Source organism: Mesoplodon bidens (genome assembly GCF_964165515.1).
Source record: "Mesoplodon bidens genome assembly, chromosome: 4".
Classification (NCBI taxonomy): Eukaryota; Metazoa; Chordata; class Mammalia; order Artiodactyla; family Ziphiidae; genus Mesoplodon; species Mesoplodon bidens.
The window spans coordinates 28117454-28135206 of record NC_138160.1 but is presented as its reverse complement, the minus strand read 5'-3'; the positions used below and the strand labels follow the sequence as shown (position 1 = coordinate 28135206).

Sequence of the window (17753 nt, the reverse complement as noted above, 5' to 3'; positions counted from 1 at the left end):
ATGTGTGTGTGTATTGTATTGTATTTGGAAGAGGGAAGTGATAGGTAGAGAAACTTGAATTATTCTCAAAATCTTCATTATCTAGAGATATTTTATAAAATTTAGAATTCATGGTTGTATGTCTTTGTCTTGTAAGGGTACTATTTCTGTTTTATTTTACTTCTTATTTTCATAGTACTTTATGTTTAGGGTAGAAAGATTCTGCAATCCTACATTTACTATGTTATGTTTCCTCATAAGTCCTTTAATATAATTCAATATCTCGTGGTGATAAAGCAATCCAGCATTTCTTGAAGGAGAACTGCTATGAAGATGAGCATACTGAACACACATCTTAATGTGAGTTATCTTCCAGTGCAGGAATTTAGATAATTGAAAAAAAAAGAGGCTGAGAAATTGAAGTCCACTCATGTGTTGAGGGTACTGAATGGATTTTAGTCATTACTATCAATTTCTTCTATGACTAAATTTGCTAGTGGGCTCATCAATTGTGCTGAATTCATTATAAAGATATGAATGAGCAGTATAAGAGTAAGAAAAGCAATAAAGGGAGGATGATGTAATTCACACATCTGATAGGTACCACTCTGCTGCCCATCCCCAACTCCATGGCCATATATGTGAAAGCTGACCTGGTTTCTGAAATGACAACTTACCCAAAAAGACATTTCATCTTGGATATGAGGAGTCTTTAAAACATATGTAGTGATGCTGAATCCAAGTAAAACTAGGAGATAAGTGAAGTTTGTTGTCAAAGTCCCTTAATCCTTTGTTTCCTGGATCACAAGTTTCTCAAGACCCTCATATCCATCCCCTATACCCTTTGATAAAACCTGTTCTCCAATTGTTTTTTCACTCTGAGGAATAAATAACTGGTGAGGAACCTTACCCAGGGGAAATCTGCATTTAATCAGGATCAAATCCTTAAGTAAAAGTGTTAGATTTTGGAATGTAGAACTTTAGGTATCAGCAAGCTTATAGGAAGGATTTCCTTTTACTTTGGGGCCTCTTTGGCCCCTGAAATCATATTACTTGGCTAATGCCTATTCTATTCTTTCCATAAGGAAAACCTTCACTGGTAATTAATTTCTTTTCAGGTTTTCCATTCTGCTGAAGTTGGACAAATCTTTCTGCACTGATTCAGCAAATATCAGCTTATCAGGTATTGCTTTAACACATTAAAATGAAGTTGGGAAATATAGTCAGGCCTTTCATTGGCTGAACATTTACCAAGACTAGATAGAACATAGAGAATCCTTCCATGGCTCAACTGCTATGAAGCCTTTCTCATTTTCTCACAGTTCTTGAACTCTAACCCGTGACACTCACTGGCTCAGGTTTCAGAAGTGCTGTAGCATATATTTTGTTCTCGGGATTAGCTCTGGCCCTGAGTGATTTCAGATAATCTACTGATAATATATTTTTGAAAGAGGCCTGTCTTTTGTTCTCCCAGCTTCCAAGGAAGTCTCTAGGATCCCTTTAATTTGTTTCTAAAGAAAGGGCTCAAATGTTGCCTTGATTTCAAACTTAAACCCCTTGTCACTAGGCTACTCTGGGTTTATTTAAAACTCTCCATTTCAAGCTAGGGAGCATTTATGCATCCCTGTGCCAAATAGTGTCAAGTGCTATTCGTAAGACAAAAAACGTAGATTTTTTCATGCAGTGAAACCTTTGACAATTGCTCATGACTCCTCATAGCCCTATGCATGTCAGGCTCATAAATCTTTCATTATAGTGGGGATGGAGGTACAAGGAGGAGAAGGCAGATAATAAACAAACAAACAAACAAAAGTAAAATATAAAATGTGTCAGATGGTCGTAAGTGCTTATGGAGAAAAATGAAATAGGGAAGTGAGTCAGGAATGCCAGGGTGTTGGGGGGGTCACATTTTAATAAAAGACAGTCAGGAGAGGTCTTATTGAGAACGTGACATTTGAACAAAATGTGAAGGAGATTAGGGGCTGAGCTATGCAGACATTTGGAGGAAGAGTGTACCACGTAGAGTAAATAGCAAGTGTAAATAAACACTGTTTAGAGGTGAAAGTGTACCTGGTTTGTTTTAGGCATGGTAAGAGTTTAGTGTTAGCTGAATGTTTAAAAGAGGGAGAAGTAATAGGAAATGATGCCAGAGAATTAAGAGGATGGATGAGCAGATCTTATAGGGCCTTAGAGGCCATTGTAAGGATTTGACTTCCTCTAGTTTGAGTAAAATGGGAGGCTATTAGACATTCTGTATAGAAGTCTGATATGATCTAAGTTAAGTTTTTCAAAGAATCACTTTATTTTCTGTTGAAACTAAAGAGGGCAAGGGTGGAAGCAGTGTATCTAGTGTAATATTCTAGGCAAGTAGTGATTAGGACTCATATTGTGGTGGTGGTGGTGTTAAAACAGTGAGAAGTAGTAGGATTCCACATAGATGTTGAATGATGGAGAGTCAATAAGATTTACTGAAGAACAGGATGCTGGTCATGAGAAAAAAAGAGAAGTTAGGAATGTCTCCAAGATTTTTGACTTTTGACTGGTAGGAGATGGGTAACAACTAAAATGGGGATGATTGTGAGAGGAACAGAATATGGGAGAAGAGCAGGTGCTCAGTTAGGAGATTCCTAGTAGGAAATTGAAATTCAATTCACTGAGTTGAAATTCAAGAAATTCTGATAGAAACCTGACAGTCATCAGCATATAAACGGTACATAAAGAGAAAAGATCTGAGCATTTCAGACAGCATCACCCAGGCTTCTTTAGCCTCTGGCTTCTTGTTGGTTTTGGTCATTGGGAGACACCTGCAGGAGAGCAGAGACAAGAGAAAAGCAAAGTCGGGGTTTTGGGGGCTCCCTCCCACCCCCGGGCTCATGTCCACGTCAGGTAGCCCCTCTCCTATAGCGAGAGGTTTCAATGAGCTCTGGTCACTGCTCCCTCTCTCTGGACCTAACAATGATGGAGTGATAACTGCTTCTCACTGTTCCCAGTCCTGGGTGCTTTACCACCTCTCATTGGTTCCCTTGACCTTGTCCACTCTGTTTAACTCCATTCTATTACTACTTCAGAGTATGCCATCTGTTTTTTGCCAGGATCCAGATGACATAATAGTAGAACTGGTAAAAATAGATTGGCGGTAATAGCACTTAAACTCTGAGGCCCAATCTACTGTCAATTAGTGGTTATCATTTGGATTGATAGTTATCATAATTTCTATACAGTTATTGAAATTACTTTTATTATATTTCATTTGTTCCATTTTATAATGTCTTATAATCAAATGGATTAGAAGTATATTATAAGGAAGAAACAGCTTTGACCTGTTATATGACCTTGGAAAAGCCATGTCACTTTCCTGAACTTCAGTTTCTGGATGAGTTAAGTAGACATAGTAACTACTGCCTCTGCTTCTAGAAGTCCCTAAATAATGAGTTTTTCCTCCTTCAGGGTCTTGGAAGAAAGTTGTTAGAGGAGCATAAAGAGTGATTGCTTACTGTTAAATTATTCTGCTGGTACACAAAGCCCACAACTGCTAGCTAGAATTGGAAGAGATGGTAAAGGATGGGGGAAGGCTGTCAGTACCTACAAGGCCAAAATGCATGTCATTTCAAGCTGTGTTTAGTCATTTCTTTTTCTATGAGAATAAATTCGTTTGTTCAAGGTCACATGACTAAGACAGAAAACAAGCTAAAGACTTTGGAATGACAGTCTAAATATTGACCATTGCCAGCATGTTTCCTCTATGTCTCCTTGCTGAAAGCTACATCTAGGAATGACACACAGTCACGCAGCCCTGGAGTTAGGCAACTGAGCACCTCTGGATCTCTGGCCTTCAGCACCCAGAGGATAATTCTTAAATCTACAAACTGTCTCGTGCAGCACTTTTTCCCCTCCTCCTCATATATATCCAGTTACTGAGTGCTGTGCTGGGAGAACCTGGGGAAATGCTAGAAGGAAATGCAGCTGAGAGCCACTGTGGTTTGACAGCTCTCCAGCTACTTTGAAAATATTTTGGCAAAAACAAGATTTTAAGTAAAACTGCTTCCTTTGGTAACATACCCCAAACTGCAGGTTTTACATTTTCAGTACTATGGTTTGGGCCAAAGGGGGAAAAAGAGAAAGAAAAAGGAAAAAAAGAGGGGAAAAAGCTGTTCTTGAGGAAGGGAGATAGAATCTAAGGAAAAGGGGGAACACTTTGCACAAGATACATACAGGAATGAGGTCAAGGAGGAAACATAAGGAGGCATATTTAACATTCTCTCCTTACTTTTTTCTTTCCTGAGGAATTTCCCCTTGTCAAAATGCACCGGTTTTTTTTGCCCTCAGATGACCTGAAAGGGATTCTCTGGGGGTAACCAGGTTAGGATTTGTGTTATTCCTTATTATAGGACGATTGATAGTTGGGGAAGGTCAAACCGCATATGGCCATCACACATTATAGCAGACACAGGGGATGAAATGGAATGGTTTTCATTTCAACCGACTAGCAGGTCCTTAGAGGATGTGTTACCTTTTCTTGCTTCATTTTCTTCCCAGTTGCAGCCGCACATGAAATCATTCTATTCTTGAAAACCAGGCTCGCTCCTATCTCAGGGCCTTTGTGAATGCTATTTTCTCTGCCCAGAATGCTCTACCCGAATCTTCACCACCCTTTTTCAGGGAATCCTCCTCTGACCCTCCAGATGAGGTTAGCTTCTTGTGTTCTCTTTCTGGCTATCTGTTTACATATTCCATAATCATCTGTAAATTCTCTGAGGGCTGGTCGATCATAACCCCAGGACCTAGCATACTGTGGGTGCTTAATTTAAAAATATCAACCAGGTTTTTTTCATGAATAAATGACTCATTCACAATGTAGCATAAACCAATTTTTTTTTTTTTTTTGGTTTTGGGTTTTTTTTTAAATATCAGTTTTATTTTTTCCTCATTGATGCAGAACATAGCTTACTGTAACATCAAGTCTTAGGGGCAAAAAAGAAAATCAGAAAGCAAAACCAACCCCAAACAAACATAACACACAACCATGACATAATTTGGCAACAGTCTAGGCTTAGAAATTTAAGAAGCTTGGAAGAGGAATAAAATATTCAACTTTTGTTAGTTCTGTCCTTGGACTTAAAAGATTATTTGGTATAAAAACTTTTTGTTTGTAAGTTGATGGTTGTATTATTTAAGGGTACAGGGAGACTCCAAGGGGAGCCTAGCTCATTGAGAGAGACGCATTACTGATAAAGGCAGAAGAGCTCGTGTACACTTGGCAAGACTAAGGGGTTTTTGTCGGAAATCTGTCTGTGGTTATATGATGGCTAATGACACATGCTTATTACCTTCACTCATAAAGGTAGAGGCAGTGCTTTTATGGTCTCATCTACTCTGTACAACTCATATATTGTAGACATTAGCAGAATGACAAAGGAGCTCCGAGTTGATGAAGCCTCCTACTGAGCCATGACTGCACCAGATCTGCACCTGCACCCATGCCCAACAAAGCTTCCAGAAAGTACACTGGTGCTTAAAAGGCACTAAGGAAAGAGAACCTTTCCTCACCATTTCCCTCCTCTTTAAGGAACTGAGCTCTTGCAAAATACAAGGGGACGGGTAACAGGTAAAGAACAGATCTATGTTCTTATCCTGTTCTTTTATGGTATTGTTTCTAGAAGACTTGGTAAACTGTCTTTCCTATGTTTTTTTTTTAGAGAAATGAGCATACTATAGATATGCACCTATTAAAAATTAAAATGTTTATGTGTTTTTTTGGCATGAGGGCTTTTAAAAGATTACAGAATATATGCTTAAATGCTTGACTCCAGGGGTTTTAAGACAGAAGCGTTTAATAAAAAAAAATAAATAAGTATACTAAATTAATGATCTGAGTGTGAACAATAGCAAGGACTAGAAATTACCAAGAGGAACTAGATACTTTTGTGGGGGAAAAAGAATCTGAATGTATGTGGAACATTAAGAAAAAGGAATTATTTTAATCAAGATGGTTAATTTCAAATCTTTCATTCTGAGCCATGTGGGTCCAATTTATAATTGTCTAGTTTCACAGTATATATATTTGCCAGTTTGTGGCCTGTGTAACTTTGGCTTTGGGCATCTGAGGAAATGAAGGAAGAAACTCCTTTCTTCCTTCCTTATTACTTCATCCTCTGCTAGCCTTCTCCTTTGTAAATGACTACATCTACCAACATTTATCATTAAAATCTGTGCCAAAGATATGATTAATTCCACCCATGACTGATGAATGTTTTCTGGTTGTATTTCTCAAGGCAAATGTCCCTAATAATACCACGTATTAAAAGCCATATAAATACATAGATGGAGAAACAAAAACAGACACAGGCTATGTAAGCAATAAAGAGTTTGTGCAGAACTAGAAACAAAATAGAAGTTCACCTCTGTCAGAGGTATGGGGTTAATTCCTCTTGCTGAGGCTCAGGTTTCCCTTTGGTGGGTCTTTAATGGTTCACCTAAGTTCCAGTGGAGGGGTATCTTTCTTCTTTGTTAAGCAAACATGCCCAGGTAGAGCTGCTTCTCTTTCCGATGGTAGCTGCTGAGTTCTGACTGCATTAGCTGAAGGTACCGCCGGACACTGGCATCTTTTGGCTGCCTATTGACAGCAGCCACGAGGTAGTGCCGAGCCTGGTCATAGTCCTGCCGGTGGAAAGAGGTCACCCCAGCCCGATACAGGGCCTTGGCATTATCAGGCTCTCGTTCCAGGACCTTCTGACTGTATTCTTTCACCCGTTCATAGTTTACTGGCTCCATCTGAAGAAGACAGGCAGCTAAGTTGTTGTAGCAGTCTGTCTGGGTGGTGTGCAGTACGTTTTCCTGTTCAGGTGTGAGGGCCGGGCCCTGAGGTCCCAGATTAGGTATCGGGGAGGGCAGACTTGGATCCAGACCCGCAGCTGCTTCAGAGCTTGATGGTACCCACGCACAGCATCTCGGCACTTCCCTTCCCGGTAATACTGGTTCCCTTCCTCCTTGTACAGCTGGGCTTCCTGCAGGTGCTTCTCCATAACTTTGTCACCCAGTGCTCTTGAGGAAGTGGGAAGTGAAAGAGCAACCAGAGCTCTGGGGATAGGAGCGAAATAACCAATTTTGTTAGCCCACTTAAACAGGCAGGAAATTCTCCTTCTCCAGGAGGCCTCTCAGGGAATGAGGTTTCCTTGATTCTACTACAGCCCCTTCCTTTCTTCTCTGCAGTTATTTTTCAATCTCTAGACGTGCAGGGGATTGATCAGGGAGAGGACGTGGGAGGAGTAAAGCCAGAGATTAATTGATTTCCTAAAGTGGCGACTCCAGTGTGAGGAGACTCCATGAAAAAGTGAAGGCCATACTACAAAATTCAACCAATGTTTGGGTTTTTTGGGTTTTTTTTTTAACATCTTTATTGGAGTATAATTGCTTTACAATGGTGTGTTAGTTTCTGCTTTATAACAAAGTGAATCAGTTATACATATACATATGTCCCCATCTCTCTTCCCTCTTGCATCTCCCTCCCACCCTCCCTATCCCACCCCTCTAGGTGGTCACAAAGCACAGAGCTGATCTTCCTGTGCTATGTGGCTGCTTCCCACTAGCTATCTATTTTACATTTGGTAGTGTATATATGTCCATGCCACTCTCTCACTTTGTCCCAGCTTACCCTTCCCCCTCCCCATATCCTCAAGTCCATTCTCTAGTAGGTCTGTGTCTTTATTCCCATCTTGCCCCTAGGCTCTTCATGACCTTTTTTTTTTTTCTTAGATTCCATATATATGTGTTAGCATACAGTATTTGTTTTTCTCTTTCTGACTTATTTCACTCTGTATGACAGACTCTAGGTCCATCCACCTCATTACAAATAACTCAATTTTGTTTCTTTTTATGGCTGAGTAATATTCCATTGTATGTATAACCAATGTCTTTTAAAAATAGAAAATACCAACCAGTTGTCTGACTGAACCTGCATACACTTGCCTTCTATTTCTCATTGTACTCCTTTCCTAATAACTTTTTCTTCTTTTTGTTTCACCTTATATTTCTCTTTTTTTCTATTATGCTTTCTTCCCACTCTATTTTGAGGCCCCACCTAAAGCAAGCGTTTGTAGAAAACATACTCATAACTATAGAATGTTAATTTTGGAGGGTGCTTCAGAGATTATTTAATTCAGTCCCTCCAATTGTATAATCATGCTCAGTTGTTCAAGGTCACACAGGTAGTTGGGAACAGAGTTTAGATTAGACCCTTGAAATTCTGACTCTACTTTTAGTCTTCCTTCGGTTATTGTCACACTCTACGAAGCATTAGAGGAGATATGACATTTATTTATTCATTTATTCCCCCAACAACCCTGTGGGTTAAGTACTATTATCCCTATATTACAGATGAGGAAACTGTGGCAGAGAAATATGAAGTAACTTGTTCAATGTCTTTTGCTAATAAATGAAAAGCTTAGATTTGAACCTGGGCAGCTTATCCCAAAGCCAACACTCTGTGGAACACCTTGGATAAAGGTTCCTGCCCAAGAACAAAGAATTAAGGTTTTTTCTCTACAGATTAAATGTTTGAGTGTCTGGAATGGTTAATAATAAACTTGGCAAGATTTAAAGCTTATATTTCAGGATAGTCATTAATCAATCTGGAGACTAAATTCTGCCCCAGGCACTTTATTCAGTTTGACTTTTTATTTATTTAGAATCAATTTTACTTATTTGTTTATTTTTGGTTGTGTTGGGTCTTCGTTGTTGCATGCGGGCTTTCTCTAGTTGTGGTGAGCGGGGGCTACTCTTCATTGCGGTGTGTGGGCTTCTCATTGCGGTGGCTTCTCTTGTTGCAGAGCACCGGCTCTAGGTGTGTGGGCTTCAGTAGTTTTGGCACGTGGGCTCAGTAGTTTTGGCTCACAGGCTCTAGAGCTCAGGCTCAGTAGTTGTGGCACACGGGCTTAGTTGCTCCGCAGCATGTGAGATCTTCCCGGACCAGGGCTCAAACCCGTGTCCCCTGCGTTGGCAGGTGGATTCTTAACCACTGTGACACTGGGAAGTCCCAGTTTGACTTTTCAAATTGAAATATAGTTGACAAACAATGTATCAGTTTCAGGTGTACAACAGAGTGATTTATATACATTGTGAATTGATCACCATGATAAGTCTACTAACTCTCTGTCACCACACAAAGTTAATGTGATGTTTTTGACTGTATTCCCTATGCTTTACATTACATCTCTGTTAACTTATTTATTTTATAACTGGAAGTTTGTACCTCTTAATCCCCTCATGGATTTGCCCAACACCCCACTCACTCCCCTCTGGTGAACACCAGTTTGTTCTCTGTATCTAGAGTCTTTCTTTGCTTTGTTTTGTATGTTTCTTTTGTTTTTTAGATTCCACATATAAGTGAAAACATACAGTGTTTGTTTTTCTCTGTCTGACTTATTTCACTAAGTATAATAATACCATAGCAAAACCTCTACATACATCAATGTTGTCACAAATGGCAAGATTTGATTCTTTTTATGGCTGATTACTATTCTATCGTGTGTGTGTGTGTGTATATATATATATATATATATATACACCACATACCACATCTTTATCTATTCATCTATTGATGGATATTGCTTCCATATCTTGGCTATTGTAAATAATACCTCAACAAACTTAAGGGTGCAGATATCTTTTCAAATTAGGGTTTTTGTTTTCTGATAAATACCCAGAACTGGAATTGCTGTATCATATGGTACTTCTATTTTTAATTTTTTGAGGAACTTCCATACTGTTTCCCACAGTTGCTGCACCAATTAACATCCCCACCAATAGTGCACAAGCTTCTCTTTTCTTTACATCCTTGCCAACACTTTTTTGTAGTCATTTTGATAATAGTCATTTTGACCGGCATAAGATGGTATCTCATTGTGGTTTTGATTTGCATTTCCCTAATGATTAGGGATGTTGAATATTTTTTCATGTGCCTGCTGTCCATTTGTATGTCCTCCTTGGAAAAATGGCTGTTCAGGTCCTCTGCCCATTTTTAATCTGATTGTTTTTCCATATTGAGTTGTGTGAGTTCTTTGTATATGTTGGTTATTGGGTGTGTCATTTGTAAATATCTTCTCCCATTCAGTAGATTGACTCTTCATTTTGTTGGTGGTTTCCACAACTGTACAAAGCTTTTTAGTTTGATGTAGTCCCATTTGTTTATTTTTGCTTTTGTTGCCCTTACCTAAGGAGACAGATCCAAAAAAAATTATTATTAAAACTGATGTCAGAGAGCATACTACCTATGTTTTCTTCTAGGAGTTTTATGGTTTCAGGTGTTACATTTAAGTCTTTAATCTATTTTGAGTTTATTTTTGTATATGGTGTAAGAAAGTGATCCACTCTCATTCTTTTGCATATAGCTGTCTAATTTTTCCAGCACAATTTATTAAAGAGACTGTCTTTTCCCCATTATTTATTCTTAACTCTTTTGTCATAAATTATTTGAACATATTAGCATGGGTTTATTTCTGTACTCTCTATTCTGTTCCATTGATCTGTGTGTCTGTTTTAGTGCCAGTACCATACAATTTTGATTACTACAGCTTTGTTATATAGTTCAAAATCAGGGAGCATGATCCCTCTAGCTTTGTTCTTCTTTCTTAAGATTGCTTTGGCTATTTAGGGTCTTTTGTGGTTCCATGCAAATTTTAGGATTATTTGTTCTAGTTCTGTGAAAGATTCCATCTATATTTTGACAGGAATTGCATTGAATCTGTAGATTGCTTTGAGTAGTATGGACATTTTAAAAATATTAATTCTTCCAGTGCATGAGCATGGTATATCTTTCTATTTATTTATGTTGTCTTCAATTTCTTTCATCAGTGTCTTATAGCTTTCAGTGTATAGGTCTTTCATATTCTTGGTTAGATTTATTCCCAGGTATTTGTTCTTTTTGATGCAATTGTAAATGGGATTGTTTTCTTAATTTCTCTTTCTGATACTTTGTTATTGGTATATAGACTTTGGGCTTTGTTCTTCTTTTTCCAGTTCTTTTCGGTGTGAGGTTAGATTGTTTATTTGAGATTTTTTCTTATTTTCTGAGGTATGCCTGTAGCACTATAAACTGCCCCCTTAGAACTGCTTTTGCTGTGTCCTGTAGGTTTTGGAACATTGCATTTTCATTTTCCTTTGCCTCAAGGTATATTTTTTTCTTCACAATCCATTGGTTGTTTAATAGGATGTGGTTTAGCCTCCACGTGTTTGTGTTTTTTCCTTGTAATTAATTTCTAGTTTCATACCACTGTGGTAGGAAAAGATGCTTGATATGATTTCAACCTTCTTAATTTTATTGAAACTTGTTTTGTGGCCTAACATGTGATCTAAGCTGGAGAATGTACCATTTGCACTTGAAAATAATTTGTTTTCTGTTGTTTTTCAATGTAATGTTCTATTTATCTATTAAGTCCATTTGTCTAATGTGTCATTTAAGGCCAATATTTCCTAATTGATTTTCTGTCTGGAGGATCTATCCATTGATGTAAGGGGGTATTAAAGTCTCCTACTATTATTGTCAACGTCTCCCTTTATATGTAATACTATTTGCTTTATTTATTTACATGTTCCTATATTGGTTGCATAGATATTTACAAGTGTTATATCTTCTTCTTAAGTTGATCCTTTTATGTAATGCCCTTCTTTGTCTCTTGTTATAGTCTTTGTTTTAAAGTCTATTCTGTCTGCTATAAGTATTGCTATCCTAGCTTTTCTTTTCATTTCCATGGAATATCTTTTTCCAACACTTCATTTTCGGTTTGTGTGTCTTTAGATCTGAAGTGAGTCTCTTGTAGGCAGCATATATATATAGGTTTTTTTAAAATTCATTCAGCCATCCTATGTGTTTCAATTGAAGCATTTAGTCCCTTTACATTTAAACTAATTATTGATAGATATGTACTTATTGCTATTTTGATAATTTTTTTCCGGTTATTTTTGCAGTTCTCTGTTCATTTCTTTTCTTGTTCTTTTTTCTTGTGATTTGATGACTTTCTTTAGTGCTATGTTTGTGTTCCTTTCTCTTTATTTTTGTATATCTGTTATAGGTTTTTGCTTTGTGGTTACCATGAGGTTCATTTATAACAACCTTTGTATATAGCAGTCTATTTTAAGTTGATGGTTGCTTAAGTTCACACACATTCTAAAAGCACTACAGTTTTACTCCCTCCTACCACACGTATTATGTTTTTGGCATCATATTTTACATCTTTTTATTTTGTGTATTGCTTAACTAATTATTGTAGCTATAGATGATTTTTACTACTTTTGTCTTTTAACCCTCATACTAGCTTTATAGGTGGTTGATCCACTACTTTTAGTGTATGTTTGCCTTTACCAGTGAGATTTTTTTCCTTCATAATTTTCTTATTCCTAGTTATGACCTTTTCTTTTCCTTTTAAAGAAGTCCCTTTAACATTTCTTGTAAGGCCAGCTTACTGGTGATGAACTCCTTTAGCTTTTGCTTGTCTAGGAAACTCTTTATCTCTCCCTCAATTCTTAATGAGAACCTTACCAGGTAAAGTGTTACTGGTTGTAAGTTTTTTGTTTTTGTTTTCTTTCAACACTTTGAGTGTATAGTGTCAGTCCCTTCTGGCTTGTAAAGTTTTTGCTGAAAGATCATCTGATAGTCTTATGGGGGGGGGGGGGTCCCTTGTACATAACTAGTTGTTTTCCTCTTGATGCTTTTAAGATTCTTTCTTTATCTTTAACATTTTGCATTTTAATTATAATGTTCCCTTGGTGTGGGTTACTTTGGGTTCATCTTCTTTGGGACTGTCTGTGTTCCTGGACTTGGATATTTGTTTTCTTCACCAGGTTAGGGAAGTTTTCAGGCATTATTTCTTCAAATAGGTTTTTCTGAACTTTTCTCTCTCTCTTCTTTTTCTGGAACTCCTAAAATGCAAATGTTAGTATGCTTGATGTTGTCCCAGAGATCCCTTAAACTATCCTCATTCTTTTTTATTCTTTTATCTTTTTATTGTTCTGATCAGGTGATTTCCACTACCCTGTCTTCTAGATTGTTGATCCATTCTTCTGCATCCTCTAATCTGCTGTTGATTCCCATTAGTATATTTTTTATTTCATTATTATATTCTTCAGTTTTGACTGGTTCTTTTTTATAATTTCTGTCTCTTAGTTGAAGTTCTCACTGTGTTCATCCATTCTTCTCCCAAGTTTGGTGAGCATATTTATGACTGTTACTTTGAACTCTTTATTTGCTTTAATTGCTTATCTCCATTTCATTTTGTTCTTTTTTGGGGGGTGGGGGGTGTTCTGTTGTTTGGAAGGCATTCCTTTGTCTCCTCATTTTGCCTAACTCTCTGTGTTTGTTTCTATGTATTATGTATATCAGCTACATTTCCCAGCTTTGAAAGAGTGGCCATACGTAGAAGGTGTCCTGTGGTGCCCAGTGGTGCAATCTCCACCTGGTCACCAGAGCTATATGCTCCAGGATACCCCATGTGTGGGCTGCACATGTCCTCCTGTTTGGGTGCTGCAGGTACAATGGTGGGTGAGGCTGGTCCCTGGCCAGGCTGGCTGAGAGGTTTGGCCACAACTGTTGTGGGCATATGGGGCTGGTCCACCAGAGCAGGAGCCACTTTGGAGGAATACCAGTGCTGGCAAGTGTTGCTGACCAGGTGGGGTGGAGTGAGAGCCTTTGGAGGGCAGACTGACTTTTTCAATTAGCTGCACAGCATGAGACACTTTTCTGAGATCCAGTCTGGAATCTGCCTGTATCTATAAAAACCAACTTAGATCATCTTGATTTATAGAAAGTTTCTCAACTTCAACACTACTGTATTTGGGGTTGAATAATTCTTTATGGGCGGAGGGAGGGTGCTCACCTGTGCACTGTCAAATGTTTAACAGGATCCCTGGCCTCTACCCAATAGGTGCCAATAGTACCCCCTTCCCCAGTTGTGACAAACAAAAATATTTGCAAACATTGCCAAATGTTCCCTGGGAAAAAAATGCCCCCCGCTTATAGAGTAGGGGAACAAGCCATCCAGGTATCCAGGATTTAGGCCCACAGCCGTATTCACTGGATCCAAGCATCAGTAAACTGTACCTCTGAATCTAGCCTCTTCACTATTTCTAAAGGCAGGCTCATGTCCACTGACATGGTTTGTTAAAGCCAAGCAGTTGAAACAATGGTAAACATATATTATGCATATACCATATAAACTTTATATTGTATAAGGTCTTTGAATACCATGCATCTGTTTTTGACTTCACTTGGTGTTTCACTAACTTTCTTTATTTCATTTTAACTGCCTTGTCAAAGGGTCCCTAGAAGGATAAGAACTTGGTTTACTATCACATTTTACAGTTAAAACTACATTAAAGTTATTTATAATTCTGTGACATTTAGAGATCACACTATTAAGTTACCTAAGACATATTTTTAAAGCTTAATAAGGTTGGAATCTTTTAACCAATCTTACTGTATTCAGTTTTTTGACTACTCCAGCGCAACTGTGTGTTCAGTACATATAAAGACAAACAATACTTAAATGATCATTTTCTAAGTAATTCAGATTACCCAGTATTTATCCATTTTAAAAATGGTTAGAAGTACAGTAAGGTTAATCTCAAAACCATTTATAATGATAGGTCTCAGAATAAATTTACCAACTTGCCATGAGTTATCACTGGACTTTGCTGATTAATGAATGCATCAAGAATTTCTCCTTTACATTTATATATTTATCTTTGAAAGTATGTTCCACAGGGTATCAATCCTCTCATTCCTTAGGGATACTAAACATGGCCCCATCAGACCTGCTGCCAATCTTGGTCACCACAAATAATTAACCCCATCATGAAGCATTTAAAATATGTAAAGGTTAAAAGATCATAAAAATGAGACCATATGTCCAAACATACCACGTGTGCTTTGGCAAGGGAAATGTACGTGTTAAGACAAATCTTAACAACCCTGCCAGAGAACTAGACCAAAACCAGAACAAAAAGATTCTTTTCATATAAGCTAAGTATTTCCCGAGTACTTACTTCCCGAGGTTAGCCAAGATGAAAGAAGCCCATCTACCCATATATCTGCCTGGCAAAGCCATCTTCCTTCATAATTGAAAAGATAAAAGGCCTAGAACTCTGTATTTGGGGAGGTGAACTGTCTTGGTCCAAATCCTGGCTTTACCACTTAACTCTGTCAACATCTTAACATGTTGGCAAGATACTTAACATCTCTGAGCCCAAATTTCCTTATCTATAAAATGGAAATGATTATATTTTTCTTCTAGAGTGTTTTGAGGATTAAACAAGATAAAGTGAAAGTGTTTAGACTTTTTCCTGGCACATAATGAAGGTTGCTGTTCTTATTGAGAAAACAAAGGTACATCCATTCTCAGGAATGCTAGCATTTTGGTGCCCACTCTTACTTATTTCAGATTATGCTCCAAGGAAACACGGGATATGAAAAGATGCATCCAGTCTTGCTAGGTGGCTTTTTCACCAAAGCCAGATCAAGGAAGAGCACATATAGCCAAAATCTAGTCATGCACAAGCCTTTGGGCTCCCGGTTGGGGGAAGGGGGCATCTGCACTAGTATGGGGTTTATCTCACTGATAGTAAATAGCTGAAGGAGACTTCTTGAAGATCAACACCAGAAAGAGCAGTTAAAAATGGAGATGTTCGAATGAGTAGGGAGTGGCTTCAAGCTATGCAGTACATGTATTCAATGACTCAGAGTAGCCTGTATCCCACTGTTAGTTGAATAAGTCAAACATAAGTCAAAACCTCGGAAGAAGTTAGTTTTAGATAGCCAGTATTTGGGCTTATCCATGTCACACTTTCCATCATTTAGAACCAGTTATCTAGTGCTTTTTATACTATTATTGGTCAAAACTGTTAAATTAAAAATTGTTAAAATAAAAATTCACTCTAATATTTAGCTAGGTAAATGAAAATTAATTTATGAAATCCTCAAGAAAAACATGTAGTTCCCCATGCATTTAATTTCTTTTAAATTTAAAAATAAATATATAGAAATATTCCAGGCATACAAAAATATATAAAGGATAATACAGCAAACTTTGACTGAGGATGCAAGCCATCAGGGGTCCCAGCTTTAATCTGGGGTCTCAGTTCCTTCTCCATATCTTGCTAGCCACCCGTCCACCCCCCTTCATCCCCAAGCTTCAGGGCACAGAGGTCATCAAATGCCCTGAATGGCTGAAGATTTGGCATCAGTTTCCCACTCTGATTTCTTTGTGAAATTAAATGAGCCATAAATTTAAAAGACGTGTGAAATATTTCATTCAGCACTCTACAGGCTTTTAGTGGGAAGTTTTTTCAGGATATCTAGCCCCTTTATTATTTTTTTAACCAAAATATACTCACTGTTATGAGTTTAAAATTTTTTTAATTTCATTTTATTTATATGTTTGTGTCTGTCTGCATTAAAATATGAATGCAAATAAAGATAAAATGACCATGAGCTGAATTGATATTCTTTAAATCATTGTAAAGATACAGTTTTCCAAGGTAGAGTGTAATTTTTCTATTTGAATGTATTTTTCTTTAACATCTTAATTGGAGTATAATTGCTTTACAATGGTGTGCTACTTTCTGCTTTGTAACAAAGTGAATCAGCTATATATATACATATATCCCCATATCTCCTCTCTCTTGTGTCTCCCTCCCACCCTCCTTATCCCACCCCTCTAGGTGTTCACAAAGCACTGAGCTGATCTCCCTGTGTTATGGGGCTGCTTCCCACTAGCTATATATTTTACATTTGGTAGTATATGTAAGTCCATGCCGCTCTCTCACTTCGTCCCAGTGTACCCTTCCCCATCCCCGTGTCCTCAAATCCATTCTCTACGTCTGTGTCTTTATTCCTGTCCTGCCTCTAGGTTCTTCACAACCTTTTTTTTTTTTTTTAGATTCCATATATATGGGTTAGCATACCGTATTTGTTATTCCCTTTCTGACTTACTTCACTCTGTATGACAGTCTCTAAGTCCATCCACCTAACTACAAATAACCCAATTTCATTTCTTTTTATGGCTGAGTAATATTCCATTGTATATATGTGCCATATCCTCTTTATCCATTCATCTGTCAATGGACACTTAAGTTGCTTCCATGTCCCGGCTATTGTAAACAGTGCTGCAATGAACATTGTGGTACATGTCTCGTTTGAATTATGGTTTTCTCAGGGTATATACCCAGTACTGGGAATGCTGGGTCGTATGGTAGTTCTATTTTTACTTTTTTAAGGAACCTCCATACTCTTCTCCATAGTGGCTGTATCTATTTACAATCCCACCAACAGTGCAAGAGGGTTCCCTTTTCTCCACACCCTCTCCAGCATTTATAGTTTGTAGATTTTTTGATGATGGTCATTCTGACTGGTGTGAGGTGATACCTCATTGAAGTTTTGATTTCCATTTCTCTAATGATTAGTGATGTTGAGCATCCTTTAATGTGTTTCTGGCCATCTGTATATCTTCTTTGGAGAAACGTCTATTTAGGTCTTCTGCCCATTTTTGGACTTGGTTGTTTGTTTTTTTGATATTGAGCTGTAGGAGCTGCTTGTAATTTTGGAGATTAATCCTTTGTTGGTCGCTTCTTTTGCAATTATTTTCTCCCATTCTGAGGGCTGTTTTTTCATCATGTTTAGGGTTTCCTTTGCTGTGCAAAGGCTTTGAAGTTTCATTAGGTCCCATTTGTTTATTTTTGTTTTTATTTCCATTTCTCTAGGAGGTGGTTCAAAAAGGATCTTGCTGTAA

At 37.8% G+C, this 17753-nt stretch overlaps 1 pseudogene across 1 annotated transcript; it reads right to left on the bottom strand.

Annotated features, from left to right (window-relative positions):
* Nucleotides 1–6473: 6473 nt before the first annotated feature.
* Nucleotides 6474–7022, bottom strand: LOC308615989 (tetratricopeptide repeat protein 9C-like; annotated as a pseudogene). The gene has a single exon. The product of its transcript is annotated as a tetratricopeptide repeat protein 9C-like (transcript).
* Nucleotides 7023–17753: the final 10731 nt, after the last annotated feature.